The sequence below is a fragment of the Rhipicephalus sanguineus genome, chromosome 6 (genome assembly GCF_013339695.2).
Source record: "Rhipicephalus sanguineus isolate Rsan-2018 chromosome 6, BIME_Rsan_1.4, whole genome shotgun sequence".
Taxonomy (NCBI): domain Eukaryota; kingdom Metazoa; phylum Arthropoda; class Arachnida; order Ixodida; family Ixodidae; genus Rhipicephalus; species Rhipicephalus sanguineus.
In genome coordinates, this window is record NC_051181.1 from 92,430,827 (window position 1) to 92,455,621 (window position 24,795).

Sequence of the window (24,795 nt, forward strand, 5' to 3'; positions counted from 1 at the left end):
TATATATATATATAATATATAATATTGCCACGCCCCGCTTCTTCTTTATTTTGAGGTGTTCGAGTTTGACAAGCAAGGACGGTTATCAACGCTCGACGCTGGCCCCGAAGCAGTGTTCGAGAAGCTTCACGATTTTGGTAGATCGTTTTGTTAAGATTGTGCGCCGCACGCGAATGTTCCAGCTTTGTCGAGAGATAACACCGCCACTAGTGATATCGCTGGAAAGCTCCATAGCGCCTGTATAAAAGCCGACGCGCTTGACCGCTTGTCAGTTGATCGACGGACGATGCCCTGTTCGCCACTATCATTGTACAGCGTGTATTGCTGTATTGCTAGTTCTCATTTTCCGGCCACAAGTTCGGCCAAATAAACAGTTTCATCCTGCAAACGCCGACTGCTGTCTTCGTCGACGTCACGGCCACGTGACATCTGGTGGAGGTGCTGCTTCATGATCCGGACGCCACCGCGGAGCGCTGACCCAAGCCCAAGCCGCGACGAGGACGACGGCAAGGAAGCCCCGGATCGTCGAACAAGCCGCAGACAGAAGGGACTGCGCCAGAGCACGGGCTCCTTCGCGAAAAACCCAGGCAGCCGCAGATCTCAACATCGACCACAGCGACGATGACCGACCACGTGCAGCCTGCGCCAATCCTTTTTCGCCAGCCCAACGAGCCGCCAACCTTCCGCGGATCGTCGTTCGAAGAACCGGAAAGCTGGCTCGAAGCCTACGACCGAGTCACCCTTTTCAATTCCTGGACCAGTGAAGACAAGCTACAGCATGTCTTCTTCGCCTTGGAGGACGCAGCTAGAACATGGTTCGAGAACCAAGAGCGAACCCTGACAACATGGGACGTTTTTCGCAGCAGGTTCCAACATTCACCAGCGTTGTCCGCAAGGAGAGGGCCGAGGCTCTGCTCGAAACCCGCGTGCAGCTGCCAAACGAAAACGTGGCACTCTTCACAGAAGAAATGACGAGACTGTTCCGCCACGCAGACCCTGAGATGCCCGAGGAGAAGAAAGTTCGCTTCCTCATGCGAGGAATCAAGCAGGAGCTGTTCGCGGGACTAATCAGAAACCCACCCAAGACCATCCAAGAATTCCTCGGGGAGGCAACAACAATCGAGAAGACGCTCGAGATGCGCACTCGGCAGTACAATCGCCGCGCATTCCAAGACAGCGCAGGAGCTCATGCCCTCGGCTCCGACGACTTGCGCGAAACGATCCGAGCCATCGTGCGAGAGGAGCTGCGCAAGCTCGCACCTTTTGCACAGCCGAAGTGACGTCGATTGCGGACGTTGTACGCGAGGAAATCCAACAATCACTGGGTGTTCCTCAACCGGCACCGCCGCAGCTGCAAGCAATGAGCTATGCTGCTGCAGCCCGACGCAACGCCCCCCCTCCTCGCCCGCGTCAAGACGCCGCGCCGCCCCAGCAGTTCCGCCGCCGGGCACCACCGCCGCCACCACCGACGTCATACCGCCCGCCAGCCGGTCAGCGATACACGCCGAGGAAGACCGACGTTTGGAGCGCCCCCGACCATCGTCCACTCTGCTACCACTGCGGAGAAGCTGGCCACACCTACCGCCGCTGCCAGTATCGACGGATGGACTGGCGCGGGTTCGCCATCGACGCGCCGCGTCCACAGCAGGGTGAATGACCACGTGAAATCGCCGACTATCTGGCAGGAGCGCAGTGGACCCCCCGAGGACCTTCCCGATCGCCGTCGCCAGGCCGCTACGCCTCTCCCCAACGCCGCCAGTACACTGGCCCCTTCCGGGGCCGGTCGCCTAGCCCGTATCCGGAAAACTAAGGGCAGCAACCGATGGAGGTACGGTTGCTGTACGACGAAACATCGAAGATCCTCCGCCGCCGACGACGACGCCACGACGAAACCTTGAAGACCCGACGCGAACCATACAGAGCCCTGACGACGAAGCCTCGCGGACCGAAGTGGACCTGACAACGCAACGGGGAAGCAGCGGAACAAACCGACGTAGCCGCGACCCGACGCCACGACCTAACTGCAGTGCAAGACGACGAACTAGCGACCTCGACGTCCTTATCGACGGCCACAACGTCACAGCTCTCGTCGACACCGGAGCCGACTATTCTGTCATCAGTGGACCGTTCGCCGCGAAGCTGAAGAAAGTTAGGACAGCCTGGGAAGGCCCCGAAATCCGGACAGCTGGAGGTCATCTAGTAACACCGGAGGGAATCTGCACAGCGAGACTCACCATTAACAACCGGATTTATCCCGCGAACTTCGTAGTCCTGCAGCGTTGCTCGAGAGAGGTCATTCTTGGTATGGACTTCTTAAGCCTTCATGGTGCAGTCATCGATCTGAGATCCAAGTCGATAACACTATCCACAGAAAAAGCACTACCGCCGTACACGTCGCCAGAAAAACACGCCTTGAATGTTCTGGAAGACCAGGTCACCATTCCCCCTCGCTCCAGCGTCATCATTTCCGTCGGCACTCAGAAATCAGCAGACCTGGAAGGCGTCGTCGAGGGCGATCAGCACCTGCTTCTGAACCGTCAGATTTGCGTCGCAAGAGGCATATCCGAGCTGCGCGATGGCAAAGGAAAGGTAGTGCTGACAAACTTCAGCCACGAATATAGGCACCTAAACATTGGTACGACGGTCGCCTACATCGACGAATTCGTGGAGACCAGCAATGCTTTCGCCTTCTTCGATGCTACTGAACCTGCTTCGAAGGATCGAGATCCCCAAACAGATTTCGACGTCAACCCGAGCCTCCCGAAGCACAAGCAAGACCAGCTTCAAGCCCTGCTCCTGCAATTCAAGGACTGCTTTTCGTCGTCGTCAAGAATTCGAGACACCAGTCGCGAAACATCGCATCATAACAGAAGAAGGTGCCCGACCAATCCGACAGAGCCCGTACCGAGTTTCGACGCGAGAACGCGAGGCTGTTAAGAAACAGGTCGACGAAATGCTACGCGACGACATCATCCAGCCGTCGAAGAGTCCGTGGGCATCCCCGGTGGTGCTAGTGAAGAAGAAGGATGGGACTCTACGTTTTTGCGTCGATTATCGTCGCCTGAACAAAGTCACGAAGAAGGACGTGTATCCCCTTCCCCGGATAGACGACACCCTGGATCGATTACACAACGCAAAGTACTTTTCGTCGATGGACCTCAAGACCGGTTACTGGCAAATAGAAGTCGACGAGAGAGACCGAGAAAAGACTGCTTTTATAACACCAGACGGCCTGTTCGAGTTCAAGGTCATGCCCTTTGGTCTTTGCTCGGCAGCTGCGACTTTTCAACGGGTTATGGATACAGTACTGGCCGGCTTGAAGTGGCAGACGTGTCTCGTGTACTTGGACGACGTCGTTGTGTTTTCCTCAAACTTCGACGAACACCTTCGGCGCCTTGAAGTTGTACTTCAAGCAATCAAGACCTCCGGACTCACCTTGAAGCCTGAAAAGTGCCGCTTCGCGTACGAGGAGCTCTTGTTCTTGGGTCACGTGATCAGCAAGGATGGTGTTCGCCCGGACCCGCGGAAAACAGCTGCCATCGCTGACTTCCCGACGCCCACCGACAAGAAGGCCGTACGCCGTTTTCTCGGCTTGTGCGCCTATTACAGACGTTTCGTCAAGGAATTTTCACGGATCGCCGAGCCACTGACGCAAATCACGAAGGCCGACGTCGAATTCAGGTGGGAAACGTCGAAAGTTCAAGCATTTCAAGAACTGAAACAACGCCTGCAGACGCCTCCCATACTTGCGCATTTCGACGAATACGCCGATACGGAAATCCACACCGATGCAAGCAGCGTAGGACTCGGCGCCGTCCTTGTGCAAAACACCGACGGATTCGAAAGGGTCATCAGTTATGCTAGCCGGTCGCTATCAAAGGCAGAAATCAACTACTCCACAACAGAAAAGGAGTGCCTGGCCATCATCTGGGCTACATCGAAGTTTCGCCCCTACCTCTACGGCCGTCCCTTCAAAGTTGTGAGCGACCACCACGCCTTGTGTTGGCTAGCTAACTTGAAGGACCCTTCAGGTCGCCTCGCACGGTGGAGCCTACGACTTCAAGAATTTGACATAACCGTCGTTTACAAGTCCGGAAGAAAACACTGCGACGCCGACTGCCTGTCCCGCGCCCCCGTCTCCCACCGCCGCAGGACGACATGGAGGATGACTGCTTCTTGGGAACCATAAGTGCCGAAGACTTCGCCGAACGACAGCGAGCGGACCCAGAACTCAGGGGCCTTGTGGAATACCTCGAGGGCAGGACCACCGTTGTTCCCGAGGTATTCACGCGAGGACTGACGTCGTTTTTCTTGCGCAACGGTGTTCTCCTTAAAAAGAACTTCTCGCCGCTTCGAGCCGATTCCCTTCTCGTAGTGCCCTCGACATTGCGACCAGAGGTCCTCCAGGCTCTGCATGACGACCCGACGTCTGGACACCTGGGTGTTGCTCGCACGCTCGCAAGAATACAGGAAGAGTACTACTGGATGCGCCTTGTCGCCGACGTAACTCGCTACGTCAAGACCTGCCGGGACTGTCAGCGACGCAAGACACCGCCGACTAGGCCAGCCGGATTTCTGCAGTCTATCGAGCCACCTCGACGGCCGTTCCAGCAAATTGGGATGGACTTACTGGGGCCGTTCCCGACGCCCAGTACCGGAAACAAATGGATCGTCGTAGCTACCGACTACCTCAACCGCTACGTCGAGACAAGGGCCCTACCCAGAGGCAGTGCCGCCGAGGTAGCGAAGTTCTTCGTTGAGGACATCCTCCTGCGTCATGGCGCCCCAGAGGTCCTCATCACCGACAGAGGTACGGCGTCTGACCTGCTGACCTAACTCAGGCAATACTGAGATACAGCCAAACAAGCCACCGCCGGACCACAGCGTACCATCCACAGACCAATGGCCTCACCGAGCGGCTAAACAAGACCATCGCCGACATGCTGGCCATGTATGTCGACGTCGAACACAAGACGTGGGATACCATCCTTCCGTATGTGACCTTCGCATACAACACGGCCATGCAAGAAACGACGCAAATGACGCCGTACAAGCTGGTCTACGGAAGGAGCCCGGCAACGACGCTCGACGCAATACTACCAACCGCCACCGACGAAGACGACCTCGACGTTGCCGCCTATTTGCAACGCGCCGAAGAAGCTCGACAGCTCGCCCGCCTGCGCATCAAGAACCAGCAGAGGGTCGACAGCCGTCACTATAATCTTCGATGACGCCACATGGAGTACCAACCCGGTGACCGTGTGTGGGCTGGACGCCGATACGCCGACGTGGGCTCAGTGAAAAACTTCTTCGGCGATACTTCGTGCCATACAAGGTGCTTCGACGTCACGGCGCTCTTGAATACGAGGTCGTCCCGGATGGCATTACGAACTCCCAGCGACGCCGCGCACGACCTGAAGTCGTCCATGTCGTGCGCCTTAAGCCGTTTTTTGCGCGTTAGCGAACCTAGGGACTCTACTTTTTTCCTTTGTTATTGTAATTTATTTGTGTATGCACTTGTTTTTCCTTTCCATGTTCTGTTGCAAGCATCAGGACGATGCTCTTTCAGAGTGGGGCAATGCCACGCCCGCTTCTTCTTTTATTTTGATGTGTTCGAGTTTGACAAGCAAGGACGGTTATCAACGCTCGACGCTGGCCCCGAAGCAGTGTTCGAGAAGTTTCACGATTTTGGTAGATCGTTTTGTTAAGATTGCGCGCCGCACGCGAATGTTCCAGCTTTGTCGAGAGATAACACCGCCACCAGCGATATCGCTGGAAAGCTCCATAGCGCCTGTATAAAAGCCGACGCGCTTGACGGCTTGTCAGTTGATCGACGGACGATGCCCTGTTCGCCGCTATCATTGTACAGCGTGTATTGCTGTATTGCTAGTTCTCATTTTCTGGCCACAAGTTCGGCCAAATAAACAGTTTCATCCTGCAAACGCCGACTGCTGTCTTCGTCGACGTCACGACCACGTGATAATATATATATATATATATATATAGTATATATATATATATATATATATATATATATATATATATATATATATATATATATATATATATATATATATATATATACACACACACACGCTGGTATCACTTGGACACAGGTATACCTCGGAAAAGTTCATGCCACCTGGTAGGCTTAATAAGTTAGTGTGACGACGCGCGCTCGCGTCGTGTGGCACCAATAAGTGCAATATGCTTCGATTTCCAGTGCTGTTGCATCACGTACGTTGCGCAGGAAACTCTACGTGGCATACACGCGTGAAAGCCGACAGGCTTGGGTAGCGTTCAGACTGATACCCTTGTTACACAGACAGCCTAAACCTCGGTTAGTGTAACCGCGGTTACGCGTAACCGCAGTTCACTTATGTTACACGGTATGCGAAACCGTGGTTATGCCGCTAACCGCGGTTGTGCCAAACCGAGCTTGGCGTCCTGGTTTGGCAGTTAGCAGAGAAAATGGCGGCCTCCTTGGAGGACGTGTGCACGCCGGCGAGCGTTCGTGAAGAACGAATTGGAGTGCATGAACCACAGAAGGCCTGATTAGGCTTTGGGAAAAAAATCACAGCATATCCACGGAGTGAATGATGATGAGTGGGCGAAGCTGCGGAGGTTCATCGGTAAACCGTGAATCTTCCGTGAATTCTGCCCAGTACATCATCACCGACGTGAGGTCGGGAGCGTTTATACTAAAGGTTCGATGAGTTATGACGACTTGCAGCTCACTTTAATTTTACATGTACGCCGTGAATTTTCATTGTTTAGAAAACCATTGCTTTAGAAAACATCTGGCGTCTTTCGTTAAGCAGCTGGCGTCTATTCGTTTTGCTTTAGAAACATCTGGCGTTCTTCCGTTTTGCTTTTACAAAACATCTGGCGTCTTTCGTTGGTTTATTTCATCAATCAACGGCGTTTTGAACAAAATTTTTATTGTTTAATCACGCACAGGAGAAATCTCACCAGGCACTACCTTGAAGGTAAAGAATGGCTGCTAATGGGAATGAGAGACAGAAGAAGTCGGCTTTTAGCTACCGCTGCGAATTTTTTGTTGTTCAACAACGCACAGGAAAAATCTCCCACCGGCACCACCTTGGAGGTCAAAGCGTAAGACTGGTTACGCACTACGACTACGACTACGAGGGACGAACGGGTGCCGCCTTAAGGAGCTTCGCCCCTAAAACAATTTGCTTCACCTACGGAACACCTCAAGGAATACGAAAGTGGACGCGGCAGTAACAGCCGAGTTGAACGCCGGAGTGCCGCCAGCCGCAGAGCTATTCACGCCAAAGAAAGTGCGCTTTAACCGAGGACGCTTGTCCGCCGTGTAACATCGGCGAACTGTGGTGTGCGCTAACCGTGGTTCAACGCGGTTAACCGTGGTTGGTCGTAACTGCGGTTAACTTGCTGTGTAACAAGGGTAAGACTTGCCTTATGAAAAGCATATATATATATATATATATATATATATATATATATATATATATATATATATATATATATATCTTGTATATAAAATTTTCATCTCTTTCGGTCAAGGTACAACTTCTACATCTGTTTATATCCGCTACATGACTTCTGCGATATCAACTTCTTCGGCGCTGCAATCGATGTTTAGCGGATGTTCTGTCGATAACTTAGGAAGCGTATTCACTTGTAATATTATTATTCAAAGGTCCCTTCACCCTCATCCCAGTGCAGGGTAGCAAACCAGACGTACGTCTGGTTAACCTCCTTGTTTTTCCTTGCTTCTCTCTTTCTCTCTACTCAAAGGTATATTTTCTAATCATTAAAATGTTTGTACATTAAAAAAAAACTGGGGAGAAATATTGCGCGAAATGGAATGCGCACGCACCATGCGGGCTCAACACACTAAGCACAACATTAACGTACTTTAAAAATTATTGCGCGGTATGAAGTTAGGCTCATTTGTTTTCTGAGCATCGTACAACCGACTCACTCATATCATGCACACACAAAAGCACTAAGACCATGGTGCTTCTGTAGAGAATTCACTGGGTCCATTTCCGTTGCTCCTAAAAACTAAGTTGTCGTATAGCACTTTAACTCACATGTCTACCTATTGCTACACGATTAACCATGAGTGAGCAGTATGAATGTGTAAATGCCTATCAAGCAAGACTGATAGGCTACAAAATTCCCTCGTGCCCACCCCAGTTGTCTATGCTATACGTGAATGGACGGCATCACCGCTTTCATTTCCATGCACTACTGATGCATTACAACAGCTTCATTTCTTTAAGTATTAATTTTGGAATGGGAATGTGGCTTAGCAAGGTGAAAGATCGGGTTAGCATGTAATCCATGATAAGCCTTCACATGTCTCTCGACCAAAAAGTTTGTCTGCTAAGGCGTATTATCATACAATGTGATTGCGTGTTTTCTGAATACTTGTACATTTTACACCGTTGTTTATCGTTACCCGTAGTGCCTGGGCCTTGATAGGCGTGCAGTATCTCGTGAAAAACTGTATATAGTTGTTTTTTTTTCTCTAGCCCATTATAGGTACGGTCCTGTCGACACAACAAGGAATAGGTCAAGTTTCTAGAGTGCACTCTGGTCTCGAAAACAACCGAAACGACGACGCGGCTCTGCGGCACTCAAGAATGACGGATGGTCCCCTGGGTGGGCTTTGTCGCTGTCGCCGCCGCCGCTTGTGGACAGGCGCGGTCTTGCGGTTTGTGGAGCTGATGAAAAAGTGCCGCGGAAAAGCTAAAAGCAAATGGGCTTAGAAGGATGGCAGAGCCATCTGGTGCGGTCACATACGCTTGCCGTGACATAGCGGCAACAAATAATGAAACACAGACGAAAGTACCCAAGGAGATTGTATTTATATATATATATATATATATATATATATATATATATATATATATATATATATATATATATATATATATATATATATATATATATATATATTATCCTAATTGATGGAAAAGGGATATCGAAGAAAGTGTCAATGACAGCGAAAAAAGAAAGTAGAAGTCCCTAAGGACACATATACGGTGTCCTGTTTGTCCCTCGAGGGCGGATAACAACAAAAACAACAAGCACGAAGGTTTATCACTGGCGCAGCAGTGTATATTCGGTGAAAGCGTTCAAAGTCACCAATACCAAAGTCCCGAGAACGGTATTTACTACAATCCTAGCGTAATGTTCCCGCGATAAACTCAGGAATAAATGTTTTTATCTCATTTGAAATACTACCTCATCGAATGCAGCATCAATAGATACACATGTCCAAATAAAAGACAAGTAAATTGTCGACTGTGAAATTGTCAATCTGAAATACTACAGTTCAAAAAATATGTCGGGTAAGCATTCTGTATTGATATCTACGTATCGGAAATGAGGGCTAGCTGCTTATTACGAGCAGTACAGATAAGTTCTGTGAAATATGGTCGTTATTCTCCTTCTACTGACGATGAAGAATAGCGAGTGATCAGCCGTCACAACTGTTTGAACACAGAGGTATGGGTAAATTACCGTTTACTAACGGTATCCCTTTGTCGAGGGGTCTGAAACTGACATTAGATAGCGTGTCGCCGTCAAGAAATAGATGGTTAAACCGAGCGGGCTGGGGGGGGGGGGGTTGCAGTTTATAGAAAAATCCTGCTGACATTGCCATTTTAAAGACATTTCCTGTATCTGATATATGGGTCTTTTCTGAAGGCGATTTGGCGCCACGATTCCAACAACACATCGATACCGACCTCCAACATGTCTAAAACCTGAACTCTGACTGCACATGGTGACAGCAGCAGGTGCCACATGAAAAAAAACTGCTTTACACCAGTCGTGTCTGTGTAGCTCATGAACGTAATTAAGATCATTTAAAATAAAAAGTCACAGTTTCGCCGCAAGGCCGAAGCAATGAATGCGATAGCAAGAAACTAATGCTATATGAAGTGAGGCTCGCCAATGGATACTCTCAGTTTGAACAGCGCTCCTGTTGCAAAGGCGGCCGAAGCAGCGAAGGAAACTAGCGTGCTTCAAGTGTCGAGCTGTGACACTTGATAGTTCGCGCTCATCTTCTGTTTGTTCGTTTAGCGGCGTCCCTTGAGCTCGAGTGGCTTTCGTACGCTCCGTAACATGAGCGCGGACATCACGGTGAAAGCGTGAAACATCCCTCTTCCCCTCAGCACAAGAAAACCGCGCTAACAGACAGCGGAAGGGCAAGGTTCTCCCTGCGCAAGTATAAGAAGAAGCGAGCGATCTCGCCGACGGCTTTTAAATGCGCCTGTCGCGCTCCTAACGCCATCTCGCTGGTAATGAAGAAACGCTTACAAGCGCAGCCGTCTCTGAGTCCGTCCAGCGCTAAAGGGTGTGTATATAACGCTCGCCGTTACCTACGTCGAGGATCTGCGCTTCGTGGCGTAGTGGCTAGCGCCACTCGCTGCGGAGCAAAAGGTCCCTGGTTCGATTCCGCGCTTCGGAAGCATTTTTCTGAATTATTTTTCTTTGGGGCGTTTGTGTATATATACATACTTATACATATACGGTGCATGACGGCGGCGACGGCGACGGCAAAATCCAGCCGAGGCTGTCCATATAATTGCTATCGCAATAAAAGAGAATTTGGTACGAAAGCAGTCACGTGCGGGCTAGGCCTCGTGTTGGGGACCCCTGCCTCAGTTTTTGTAAGCTCTATACTAAACCTGCTCTGTAACGTACGCCCATAACTATCATCAGCACTATCCTTGCAATGATATACGTAATGCAGTACGATGGCCGCTCGCCTTGATCTCCAACTTTTCCTTCCTTGCGTCTCCTGACTGCCATCCCATGCTTGCGAATTGTCTAGTTTTTTCGCTCCACCAAGCGCTTTGCTGCCGATGAATGCGTTTTCCAGTCTTTCAGCATCCATTCTGTGCGGTAAATGTGCCGTCGTTTTCCTAGTGTTGTTTTTCCTATACAACTCATGCCTCGCCAAACAACTTGAGTTTTACCCATTACTGTTACTAGGATATCGGCTATCCCGGTTTGCTCTCTAATGCACACCACGATCTTCGTGTCTCGTGATTATAAGTCATATTCTGTTCTTCCATTGGTCGATGTGGAGTTTTTAGTGTATGCTGACCGTATCAATTAGTTCCTAAGTTTGCTTTTCGTGCACTTGTACACGTAGAATCTAGTGATTGTCGGCTATTTCTCCAACAATGGCGACAACATGGCGTTCATACCCTGGTGCCATCATCCGTATACACTTAAGGTTAGTTATATTCTCAGGTAAATTTATTTACGATAATTTTATGCACTTGTTGCAAATTGGCTTAGATAAACTTACTCATGTACATAAGAGAGTGCTCAATTCTAATCCCGAAATATGGTTCTTGTACTCGGCTGTCGGATACTTCGTTTAATTCGAAGCATTCAGCGATCACGAGAATATATCTCAGGGGTTGAGGATGGATGTATTACCGAGTCTTCTTCAAAGCCAAGCGCCGAGCACTGTTTGACTGAGCCCATAGTCGTTTAACGTTGCCACTGCAAAATTAGCGCGCGTTAGGGCTACCGTACGTTAACATAGCACAAATAAGCTGCATATGTCGGCCATTTAAGGAACATTCGGAAAGACGGGAAAGCTATCGCGTTTCTAAAAAAAAATCATTTGCGTGCGTTCTCGTGGATTACGAAAACTTTAGCTTAGGAATCTTTTACAGCGTACTCGGTATTAATGGAGGCATCCATCGATAATGGTGATGCTTAAATCATCTTTATTTTTCTGGAATGAGTCTAAACGAATCCCATATTTTGTATTCGCTCCGTAATAAGTAAGCGTATTCAGTGATTAGGCAACCAGCAGCCATAAGCGAAATTTTGCTGATTTGGGGTTGACAGCGACCGGTATCGATGAGTTCAGCGACTTGCGTGTGCAATATGAAACGTAAATGTGAATTTATTTGACGACATCTTCATTTCAGCGCCAACTGGTACAGCAACAAGTTTTAATTAGGTGAATTTATTTGGTTCCAGGTGATTAAAACACATATTGAAGGACGTAATTTCCTTCATACAGCTGCTGCAACATCGCCAGCGTTCACCAGAAACATTACCTTCAACGTTGCAAAAAGGTGCGAGTGAAAAATTTCAGTGTCGAAGAACTGTTGTTGTTGTAGCTTGTTCGCCCTTTGTTTAATTTTTTTTAAGACTAGAGTCTTTTGAAAATCAGCATCTGCTGTGTGAGAGCTTCTCCGTAACCTTTAACGCCAAAGTGAACTGTCACTGTACCCATCGTACTGCAATTTGATATAGCACAGTGGTCGTCTGTTTATTTTTGTGCCCATTTTTAGAAGGCTACTTCAGAAGGATTGCCATTTTAAGTTTAGCGAGCGCGTCTCATTCTAAGTTTACCTGCTTAGATAATGTGCACTGCGAAAGTCTTATGCAGAGTGAGAGAATTAGCGATCGCCCCCGCCACGATATTAAGTACTTCCTGGGTTCACCGAAAACATTCGTACTGCAGCATTTCGTCCAGCATTATGCCCGTAGGAATCCGAATAGAGAGTCGGGTGGCGCATGAATCCGATGCCGGAAAGCCCTTGAATGCAGAGAAATGGCGAGATCACATCTTAGTCTATAGCCCACACAAGGCCGTAATGAGATCCTTTGTATGGATTCGCCTGTCTCGCTGAGATATAGACGAAGCCAGCTAATGCGATCACTAAGTGGACGTGAGAAGATGCTTGCGAAAGCCTCAGATTCAAGTGCTGCCTGCTGCACAAACTTCATGTGATCATCGGCTAGATTTCGCAACACTTGCGATTCAGATTTTCGGTCGTTGTGGTTTCACTTCCAAAGAAATCTAGATAAATAGGGGTGCCTTTTACCCTGTATGTGTAACAAGAAACACACAGTTCGTGCCTGCCTCGTAATTAGCCAGTGAACTTATGCAGAGCACTTTTCCTTATTAGGTGTATGCATAGGAGCGCACCAGAGAATGCACCTCTCTTCATCGAAACTGAAGCCTACGCTAGAACGCGAGTTCAGGCAGCACGCCGGACTATGAGCTATCATTAAGGCACCAGAAAGTATTCGACGTACCCGTTAAGCCTGCGTCAGGCTTAAACCATCCAGTTTGCACAAAGACGTTGATCTGCCTCGTTACAATTGGCTCAACATCAAGCAATGAGCCATAACGAGTCGTTTTCTAACTGCTTCCCGTACCATCAATTCCCACAGGGCGTGGGTTCTGTCACACTCCTTTTCGCACTGCTGTCTCCGCTGATGTTTTTCAAATGGCTAACTTTATCAATGGTGAAAGCTGCCACATTTGTTATTTTTTAAATAATAAGCGCGTTTTAAATGGGCGATTGCGTAATTCTTATTTTGTCATATATAAACCGTGATTCTTACATTATGAATACAGCGTCGTACGTAACGGGGAACGTGCCAGATAATGAACATCCGTGATCATCGCAGCGCTGTAAGGAATGTTTGTATTTTGAAAACATTGCCAGTATATTAGGGGCGAAGCTCCTTATGCCGTGGGTCTTTCCATCCTCCCTTTGTTTGTAGCGTTGTAGTAGCCACCTCTAGCTCATGAGAAGCGCGCGTTCTGGTATGCAGTAGAAGAGGAAGACGACGTTGACGAGTGAGATTCTCGTGCGTGTTCGCCTGTGTAGCATTCTTTCTTCTTTACTGCGCGCGTTCTGGTATGCAGTAGAAGAAGAAGACAACGTTGACGAGTGACACTCTCGTGCGCGTTCGCCTGTGTGGCGTTCTTTCTTCTTTACTACGTCTCGTGTTTTTAACGACACTCTAAGACAACATTTCAGAAGTAACGCGCCATGAGGCTCCCTCTTGGCACGCTTTCTCTTTAGCTCGGAGTCGCCAGATGGAAGAGAAGGCTGCGGAACGGAGGGCACGGAAGGCGGCGGCAGCGCGCGCTCGCAGACAGAATCCTGAGGTGAGAGCCCGCGAGGCCGAAGCCGCACGTCGACGCCGCGAAGCAGATTCCGCCGTTCGAGCCCGCGAAGCCGAAGCTGCTGAATGTCGTTATGTATAAAGTGGCACAGCACATTTTTCTCCATTCTCGCGTTGATGCCTTCACTTTCACGTGCCTTTCACTGGCTGCGCAACCACACTTTCCAAGGATATCACTGCACGCCCACTTATAACTTAACACAATACAGTATAAGGCAAAGATTACAGTGCCGTATAATATTTTACAGTTTTTTTAGACAACGAATACACCGTTATTAAGGTGAGTGGTGTAAAAGTATACTCGTTGCCTGTCACAGAGTTAAGAGCCCTTTAACCTGGTAATGCATAACTTATCGGGAAAGAACATGGCTTGAAGTCACTGATATGCCTTTAAGATTTCTGACTTTGTGCTGTTTTGCTTTTCGTGTGCAAATGGCCTCTCACTGGCCATACAACTAGCATTTCCACCTTCCGGTTGTTCCCAGCTTTCTGTTCTGCGCTCTCATATCCAAGCCTCATTTTGTATTATCGGGTGAAAAACGAGCTGTCAAACTTCACGCACAAGTCAAAAGGAAGATGGGGCGAGGCTGGAGCAAGCAGCAATAATTTATTGCCGAAAGAAAACATCATCTACGAACCCTGCAGCTTCGTAGACTGTTTTGTCATAACCAACTCCACGGAAAACAAATTAAAAGCTATTCCATCTCTCAGAGGCTCACAGGATCCAAGGAAAAAAATTATTTCCATATCAGTGAGGCCGACAGATGTATTCTTGACGTACGTCTCTTGTCTTAACTCTTAGCCTTTATCGTATGTCAAATGGGCCAACTTACAACCTTACTCAACTGCTGTCCACCTCACATCTAACCCTCTCTCACGGCGATTCTGTTTGGTGGTAGTGGTTCGTAAGGAAAGGAAAAAAAAGGCGCCTAATTTCTGTCTGCCTATAGGCGACACGGCGCAGTGCCTTATAGGGGTGGGGGTAAGGTGGGAATAAAAGAAAAGTAGAAAGAAAAGAGAAAGAAGTGATAGGTGGTCGGCAGGAACGACGAAGAGGGAAGAAGACAGGAAAGATGGGGAGCCGGTCACAAGAGTTCAGGGACGGGACCACGATTCAGCCAGGGGCACGATGCACGTCGGTGACGAGGCGGCGAAGGCCCCGTCGATGAGAGGCCCACGGCATGGCGGTCGAGGCAGCCGTCACGGGGCGTCGATCAGCGAGAGGCACAAGGAGTGATCCAGGGCGTCGCGGACGATGCGACCGTTCTTCTTGAAATCCTGCGATCAACTCTTCTGTTTGCCCTCTCGTCATATCTTATTGAGGCTTTGACTCGATGCATTTGTTGATATGATATTCTGGCTGCATTTTCGCACTTTAGTTCAAGTCTGCTTCAGCGACTCGCTGTCTTCACGCTGCCCAAGGCCTGTTTCTTTTTATTCTGCGTTTAGGAACCATCGAGCTGCTGCTGCTGCAGCCGAGCGTGTGGGTGGCTTGATGAGATTTCGCTACCCAGTAATCGTGTCGGAACAGCCACAGAGCAGGCCAGCCTTTCTTTCCCGTTTTCCTTCAGCAACGAAACGTCTCGGTTTGCTCGTCACAGTTGCCCCTGTTCTCCGGTGCAGTGGCGCGGGTTGAAGCTTAGACTGCACCATTTCTTGAGCGTGTTTCCTGCGAGTTCCGTGAATGTTGCTTCCAGGAGCTGCCCGCCCACTAACTCCACCCTTTCATTTTAACGCTTTTCTTTTTAGTGGTTGTCACGTGTAAAGGCTACCATGCCGTCGAACGCAGAAGCATCAGTCTCTGAAGCGGCTGTTTTCGGGAAACACCAGCTTTCCATTTTTTCGAGAAAGGCCCGTCCCTTTCTCCGTATTTGCGACGGGTGAACTCGCTTCGTTCTGACCCTAGTGAAGATAAGAGACGCATGGGGTCAAAGAGAAACGGTCGGAACAGGTAAGCGAATGTAAATGAACAGTTTACCGAGAATGTTCGCGTTCCCTGTATAAATCACGATAGCCCTCAGATGGGACAATTAAAGTGTGGCCACGTTAGCGTCTTTTCTAAGACATTTCAAGCAAGAAGTCGACTGGTGCTGTGTGCGAATGGCCTTTTCTATAAATGGCACAAACTGCAATGCACGTAAGCTGCTTGAGTGTGCAGTTTTATTGGACATAAAGGAAATATATATAGTGTGAAGGCAGTATGTACGTGTGCGTGCATGCGCGCGCGCGCGCGCGCGCGTGTGTGTGTGTGTGTGTGTGTGTGTGCGTGTGTGTGTGTGTGTGTGTGTGTGTGTGTGTGTGTGTGTGTGTGTGTGTGTGTGTGTGTGTGTGTGTGTGTGTGTGTGTGTGCGCGTGTGCGTGTGTGTGGGTGGGTAGGTGGGTGGGTGGGTGGGTGCGTTTGTGGCTGGCCATGGCCCGTTTCTGATACTTGCTTACTTCACTCCATGTACAATTTCCGCAGGGTCTAAGGATGCTAGCTACACAGCTACACAGCACGCTCCCCCAGTGAGGCTAAGCTAGTGCTAATGTTCCATATAGATTTATGCTTTCGATAACAGAGCAGAAAATAATCAATGCATTACTCAATGTACTAATTCAACGTACTAGCATCAGCTATAGCTGTGTGCATTTATTTCCTGCCCTTATGCAAATTCCTTACAAATATTCTTTTTGGCAGATCCCTCACAAAAAGAACATGGTGTCCTTAAACAGTTAGTGCAAGTAGCTCTGAGTTCCTGCACGCCTTCTACGTTGCGCAAGCTATCTTAGTTTCATGTATCGTTGGAAAGTTTCTAACCAAGAGCAGCGGCTACCATTGTAACGTAGAGCCACGTTGATTTGGATAAAAGTTTGTCAATTAATTTTGATGCGGCTGTATTAATGACGCTTAGCCAGCAGTGCTACCGCGCGTATGTCATGAATGCGCTATGCGTAACTCCGGTTTCAGATTCCTTCTGCTTTGAATTTTTCATTTATTTCTACTGCGACGGGAGCAAGCTCCCTCAGGCGACACTGCCATGTTCTCGAGAACAATTTTTGCGAACCATGCAACGTTCCCTTGGCCAGCTACAATATCGTGGGAACTATACGCTCCTGGCGATATGTCATAAGTGCCCAATCGGATTTGAATGAGGGCTCAAGGGTGAGCTTCGCTGAATTACTTTAAGATTTCTTTGAATCAGACTGCACTTCTTTCTTGTCGAAGTCGAGAAACACAGACAGGATAAGGAACTTGAGGTCAGGAAGAGCTATGGCTTCGAGCTTGTACATAGTATACTGAAAAATTGGCCGCGTATCTGCGTGCTTCGCTGCAAATGTCGTCTAAAGACGATAGAAGAGGCGCTGCGTGAGATATGAACGCCACCTGGCAATACGTCGGGAAACGTGAATGCTGTGTTGCGGGCTGGTAGTCCCGGCGCAGCAGCAGGCGAAGACCGGCGGTGACCAACGCGACCAGCGGGGACGCCAGCCAGCCCGAACACGCGGTTTGGCGCGAAGCGCCGAAGCAGAAGAAACGTCCGCACTCAACGAGTACTCTCCACACCCTCTTTTATATTCACGTCGCCTGGGTAAAGCAGGAATGCCAGAGCGGTGCCCCATGGCATTCGTACAGTGCAATACTGAACCGAAACCGAAACACAACAATGAGCTCGTGCAGAGGGCACGGAGGAAGCCAAGTTTCGGCGCAGTCGCATTTTCAGCGCAGCTTAAGAAACTAGGGTCTCTAGAATTACGTATCTATGTATTTTCTATTAGAGGAACACACCACCTAATACTTACCTAGTGATGTTGCGCCTCAGATATGCGTAATGTTTGCTTTTTGATCAACAATGTACACAAGTATGAACCTAGTCAGCCGTTCACGATGGCTGGCCCTTGGGCAAGTGGTTCAACTTTGGCCGAGTGGCTGAATCGAGGGACGTGCCGACAAACAGAAAGACAGAAAGACAGACCAAAATTTCTGCCTTTAAGTTCCCCAAGAAAGACTATCGTCTTTAAAAGAAATCTGCCATAGTGGATGCAAATGAGACCGCATTCTGACACTGAATTACTGCAGCAAAATGCATGAGAATGAAGGCACGTAAAATGGGGCGATTGTTAGGGTTCTCTTCATCTTCTCCCATGTGCACCGTGATGAATTTCAAGCATATGTATGTAATGACTCCGCTCTTGAAGTCTTAAACGTTGCTGCTTAGGATCCTGGCCGCTTCGCCGGAGATCCACGTGTACCGGCAAGTTCTGCCCATTCGAGTGTGACGAACGTGTGAGGGCAACTAGGCATCGCAGTAACGACACGGTGCAGCTTTTGCCTGCGCTAACTTCTTTCTTTTGTTTGATTTTTTGTTTTATGTTTTATTCCTTTCGAAGCGGGTAAATATTGCGTTAGGTGCCACCCAACTCATAGGAACCTATGCTCTGTTAACATAATGGATATAGTTGCCACAGTTTCTGAGCACACTGTTGATCACTTTACTAAAGATATGCCCTCTGAACGCATTTCGTGCAAACTAGAGGCGCTGCTTCTTTGTATGTATGTATGTATGTATGTATGTATGTATGTATGTATGTATGTATGTGTGTGTGTGTGTATGTATGTATGTATGTATGTATGTATGTATGTATGTATGTATGTATGTATGTATGTATGTATGTATGTATGTATGCATGCATGCATGTATGCATGCATGCATGTATGTATGTATGTATGTATGTATGTATGTATGTATGTATGTATGTATGTATGTATGTATGTATGTATGCTTGTTTCTCGCCCAAAACTATTACAGTGTTGCCGACACTATCTCGCTGAGTATTTGTTGCAAGATCTCGTTACAGTATTTGTGAGCTGCAACGCGCGCGATTTCTCCAACGGCAATGTTCTCCTAAAAAAAGGTCATTAAGGGACAAATTATCAATGTTACTCTGGTAAAACAAAGGAATAGAACCTCCACCGTGCCTCCACCGTAGGTCTAGTTCTTTCGTGACAGCCCCTCCTTCGCACCAGCGATGCACACGGCCTGTCCGGGCTCCCTGTAGCATCCGCAGTTTGACACTTGATTCTGCTTTGTTGAGAACGTTAGCTCAACTCTTCCTGCTAGAAACCGAGAAAACGACTGGTTCCGCAAATCTGGCCTTCAAGCTCAGCCAATGTCAAGACCAGCGAAAGAGTTTCATTGAAAGGCTGGCGCGGCACGTTCGGGAAAGTGAACAGCGGCCCTAGGTCAGTTTATCATCCCGTCACCGCCGGACGCGCTGGCTGCACCCAAGTTAACTGCGCCTTCGCGCCGAGAACGTCGAGGGCGCCGAGCATGGTCTGTGCGCTCTCTTGTCGCGCAACACGTTGGCGCCCTTCTCGCGGCGTGTATTTGAAGCGTTAAGACTTCTCGCAAGCCTTGCATAACCCAGGGCATGCAATAAGTTAAACCTCTGCGAACCAATGGTCTCGTCCTTTCCTAAGACAAGCAAAACCGGACTACCGCTCGACAGACTTTGTTTACTCGTGTTAAAACACGGCAATGTTTCTTCTTTCTTTCTTCCTTCCATCTTGGGTTTTAGTTAAGTACAGTGGAGTTAAGCTAGAATTACGAAACCACCGTACTCCGCTAGCCGTGTTATCGGAAGTCAGTACTGGGGCGTCGGTGCTCTGTAATAACAGGTCAAGTGTCCGGAGAGATAATGCGGCAGCAGTTTGTTTATCTTTTCGAAACATTCTCAGAAACCCAGCATAGCAACAGAATTTCTGAAGAAAAAAAGTGAGCTAGCAGTTTGTGCACTGTACTATGTTCAGCAAATATCCGTTCATATGTTTTTCACCCCAAACGGCCCTTCTTTCATAGCACGTTAATGTTGTGCTAGAGAAGATAAAGAAGCGGCCCACATGACTCTTCCAGCGTTTCATTACTTACTGCACTAAGTACAGTATTACGTGCCAGTAACTGGTGTGCCCTCGGGCCTTGTAGCGCGACACGTTGTCCAACTTCTTAGTGGTTTCATGCGTATAACCAGCCTACGATTTTCCTATGTGTGAAGAACCCATTAATTTTTGACAGAGTTCGACGCATGGTTTTGTCTCATCAGCAGCACAACTCAGTAGTACCAGTTTTCAAGTATAGATCTCAGCCAAAAGATACTTGATCAGCGGTTTTGTTGTTTTTTGATGCAGGATAACGACGGTGGCTTATTTTCTCATTCAGTCTGCACGCCATTTCGAAAATGATACTGGCTAGTGTCGTATGGGGTCTCAGGCAATGTTATTTATATTGATTCGCTGAAAAAAGAAACTTCACTAGTTGCAAAGAGGCGCTAAGTTTTACCAAAAAGGATACCAAACATAAACACCACCGTATTGTTACGATCGCCATCGCACAGCATTTACTTACGCTCATTAAATTATTTTACTTCACACGTGCCTATAGATACAGTGTTAATGGTTGTAGCACACATAGAAATATGTAGTAGTATGAATATAAGAAAGAAAGAAAGCAACTTCAAACGTCAAAATAACACGTCTGCATTACCAGATGTTATCGACCTCCAAATGTCTTTTTTTTTTTCACCCAGCAACAATCGATACGTCTCGGCAGCGAAGGAAAATCGCATTTTCTCCTCGCTGTTTCGATCTAACATGGCAAAAGTTTAATGAGACGCTTAGAGCTGTGTAGTGATACATACGGTGGCGCGGAACTAATTAGAGAAATTGGAAAACAATTTGCAAATGCAATTTTAGGGTTACTAGTGGCGTAAGTCGCCGCTGTCAGTGCATTGTGGCAGAGGTTGGGGTCAGATGGCAGTGTAAGATTGAATAATTGTATGTTAGATGAAGCAGAGGCGGCACAAGAACTGAAACATCTATCTTTCAGATAGATAGATAGATAGATAGATAGATAGATAGATAGATAGATAGATAGATAGATAGATAGATAGATAGATAGATAGATAGATAGATAGATAGATAGATAGATAGATAGATAGATAGATAGATAGATAGATAGATAGATAGATAGATAGATAGATAGATAGATAGATAGATAGATAGATAGATAGATAGATAGATAGATAGATAGATAGATAGATAGATAGATAGATAGATAGATAGATATAAGCGCACAAAGTCCTAGGTTGGCTAAGAGATGCTTCGCATTTAAATGAAAAAAGGAAGGCCTTCTGAGAACGCGCCACTGCATCCAGGCAGCCGCGGCGTCCTGCGATGCTCTGAGTGAGGAGTTAATTAGGGGGCGGATCTCATACAGGGCGTCCCCAGCGGGTTCGAAGAGGCGCGCGAAAGCCGCAACATCCCCGATCGGATGGTGTGCGCGCTGAGGATACTTTAAAACCGTCATCGGGAATCGCTTTTCCGAGATAACGAGCCTCTTGTGCCTTCGAATGTTCGTTTATTTTTAGCAAGTGGATGCCGCAGCGTATACCCTTTGAGTTCTTTGCAAACATTCGCTTCTATTCTCAGTTTCCTTTTTGAATATGTGGGCTGCTTACGATATCGATTTGGCAGCGGTGCATCCTGCGGACTGCGTTGCTCTGCCGCAGAGATTTTCCTCCTTCCTATGACCTGCGTGTGCGCTATAAATTATCTTAGGACAACTCGGTTAAGCCTTTTGGAAAACTTGCTTCAAGGAATGAACATAGAATATTTGTTAGTAATGTAATACATATGAAAGTTGCGTACTGTCAATTTGTGCAGATACATTAGGATATGCACTATTTTGTAAAGTCAAGGACGCTGAGCACTCTATTGGTAACGGATATCATATATTCTAAGACAAAAAAATCACAGCATATCCACGGGGTGAATGATGATGAGTGGGGCGAAGCTACGGAGGGAATCATCTGTAAACCGTGAAACTCTTCCGTGAAATGCGCCCAGTACATAATATAAAGAGTGTGAAACATCGTGTATATATTAAACATCAAACTTTTATTGTACTGTTGGTTTACGTGGTCCCTTCATTATCACTTGTGATCGGTGAAATGCAAGGAAGAAGTCCGCTCCCGAACGAAAGAGCGCCAAGAGCGACCGCATTCCCCGCTCGCCCTGTGCGAATTAAAGGCAAGGCTAGAGGGAAGACAGGACGCGCGTTCCACGACGCGAGGTCGGTAGCATGCCCAACGAAAGCCAACGGAACGCGATCGTGCAAGTGCTCCGGCTTCGCATCGCCTCATGGTTCCATTTAGCGTCCCAAAACCAAATATATTGCTCAAGGTGTGCCTTGCGTTTTTCGTAGAAATAATTTCTTTATCATGTACATTAAGACGGAAAGTTGAAAGCTCACTAGAGTGTATCGCCCGCAAAGTATGTCTTTTAGTGTGGTTCAACTCTCGTACGGCAGGGTCCTCGCGCCGTTGCCGGTCCACCTCGCCCGTTGACGATCGGGAGAGGTGGCTACATACAACTACTACTACTACACTTTAAGAAAAACATCTGGCGTTATTTCGTTCTGCTTTTACAAAACATCTGGCGTCTTTCGTTGGTTTATTTCATCAATCAACGGCGTTTTGAACAAAATTTTTATTGTTTAATCACGCACAGGAGAAATCTCACCAGGCACTACCTTGGAGGTAAACAATGGCTGCTAATGGGAATGACAGACAGAAGAAGTCGGCTTTTAGCTAACACTTACACTTCTACTTCTACTAACGTTTCCTACTGGAACATGCCAATGGCTGCTAATGGGGAATGAGAGACAGAAGAATTCGGCTTTTAGTTAACGCGCACGCTGCGAATTTTTTATTGTTCAACAACGCACAGGAGAAATCTCCCACCGGCACCACCTTGGAGGTCAAAGCGTAAGACTTGTTACGGACTACTACGATGACTACGAGGGACGAACGGGTGCCGCCTTAAGGAGCTTCGCCCCTAAAAGAGTACATATGCGTTATTCTTCTCGGTGAGTACAGAATTGCCACATATATGACTCCCTTTAAAGGGCCCCTCACCAGGCCACATAGCAAATTTTAGTTAGAAGCTGGAAGTTGTTGTGTGCCGAATGAAGAGCAGTATGCCGCAAGAATTTTTCAAATCGGTTCATTACGAGCTGAGAAAAACAATAATTTGTAGCGGCGCGAAAGCATGATGCGAGGAGGCGAGTTTCAAACCCTTGCCACTCGCCCCGTGTAGCCTTAGCAAGCCAAATCCCTTTCCTGCCCTCTTCACTTGACACATACGCATGAACACGTCATGCGCATGCATGGTCACGTGCGCATGACGTGCCCGAGCAAGCGGGAGCACGCGAGCGGCGTTGCACGGCCGCTACCTTTTTTTTTTATGTAGCGGCCGTGGGCGTTTTGTCGGCGTTCTCTGCGGTGTACTGCCTGTTTCTGCGGGACGGGCATGAAAGTTGCAACATTTGTACGGGCACGAGAGTAGTGGCACGGCCGCTACATAGTGGTGGTATCATGAGCCAGTGCCGCATTACGTTTACTTGGACGCGGTAGAATAAATGAGCATAATGAGTGCGCGAACGCGCCAGAACATTACTTTCGTTTCCAGGGCTGGCGTCTGCTCGATTCGCTAACCGCGGGGACACGAACGCATGGGAAAGGGAGGCACATTAGCCCCGCATCTCGCTTCAATTCACAAAAAAAAAATGAAAAAGACGCACATATTCCCTTTGTGTGTCTCATTATTTCTCTCAAGTTTTATTAATCTATTCAAGCAACAAATTACACAATCTACACATGTCGTGTCAAATAATTATCGCAGCGTCACGTGCTACTGTTGGCGACGTCAGAGCACAGTCGTCTACATAAAGGAGCGACGTCACAGCACTACCACCTACGTAGGGCCATTTTCTCATGTACGTCATCCCCTCATTCTCTAAAGCGCGCGCCCGCGAGAGGAAGGGCAAGCAGCGTTCACCTTCAAATTTGACCCATTTCCGCGGCGCGTAGCGTTGCAAATTTTGACAGACGTGATCGTGAACGCCCAGTGTATGCATTGCGCTCGTTAGCTCAAAATTGTCAAACCTGGTGAGGGGCCCTTTAAATAGAGAAAATAACTCTCTCGTGGGTCACATGACTCTCCGACTAGAGCATAATGATCTCATATGAGAGCTCACGTGTCTCCTAAATATAGTCATACACTTGCAAGTCAGGGCGCATAAAATAGGAGTCAAATGACATTTTCTTTAACCAGTGTATGTTAAGTTACAAATGCGAAAATGTTCCTCAATGAAAGGTCTCGACACAAGTCCAAGGAACTTTACGTTTTTTTTCAGGAACTCACCATAGAAAATTTGCATAGGGTACAATCTACAGAATTTATTAAAAATACCGGTTTTGCACTTCGCTGATTTTTTTCTGGACAAACGCATCTTTTCCTTCGGGACTTGGGAAATGTTTCGGATTGTCTACAGTTGGGCTGTTAAGCATTTCGTTATGCGTATGGCGACACCAGAGAACTATCATCATCATGAACCGAAACGCGCTCTCTTCGTCTTCTTCTTCGTCTTCGTCCTCTTCATCGCCTTCTGCTTCGCTCGCAGAACACGTGTGCCGATCTGTCAGGCGTGTGATGCAATGACTCTGATGTGTGACAGAAGGAGTACAGAGAGAGGTAGAGAAAGAAAGCGATCGAAAGAAAGAGAAAGAGAGAAATGGAGAGAAAGAAAGGAAAGGAATTAGACAGAAAGACAGACAGAGAAAGAGAGAGAAAAAGACACAAAAGAAACATGGCTGATCCCTCTGTCATAGGAATCGGTACAACACGAAAGTGAAACGTGTCTTCACAGACGTGGTTGAGCGTTTGTTGTGCATTCTTTCGCCCCAAGCGCGAAGGGATGGATGCTACGGCAACAATTTGTAATCTCACGCGCAATCCAATTT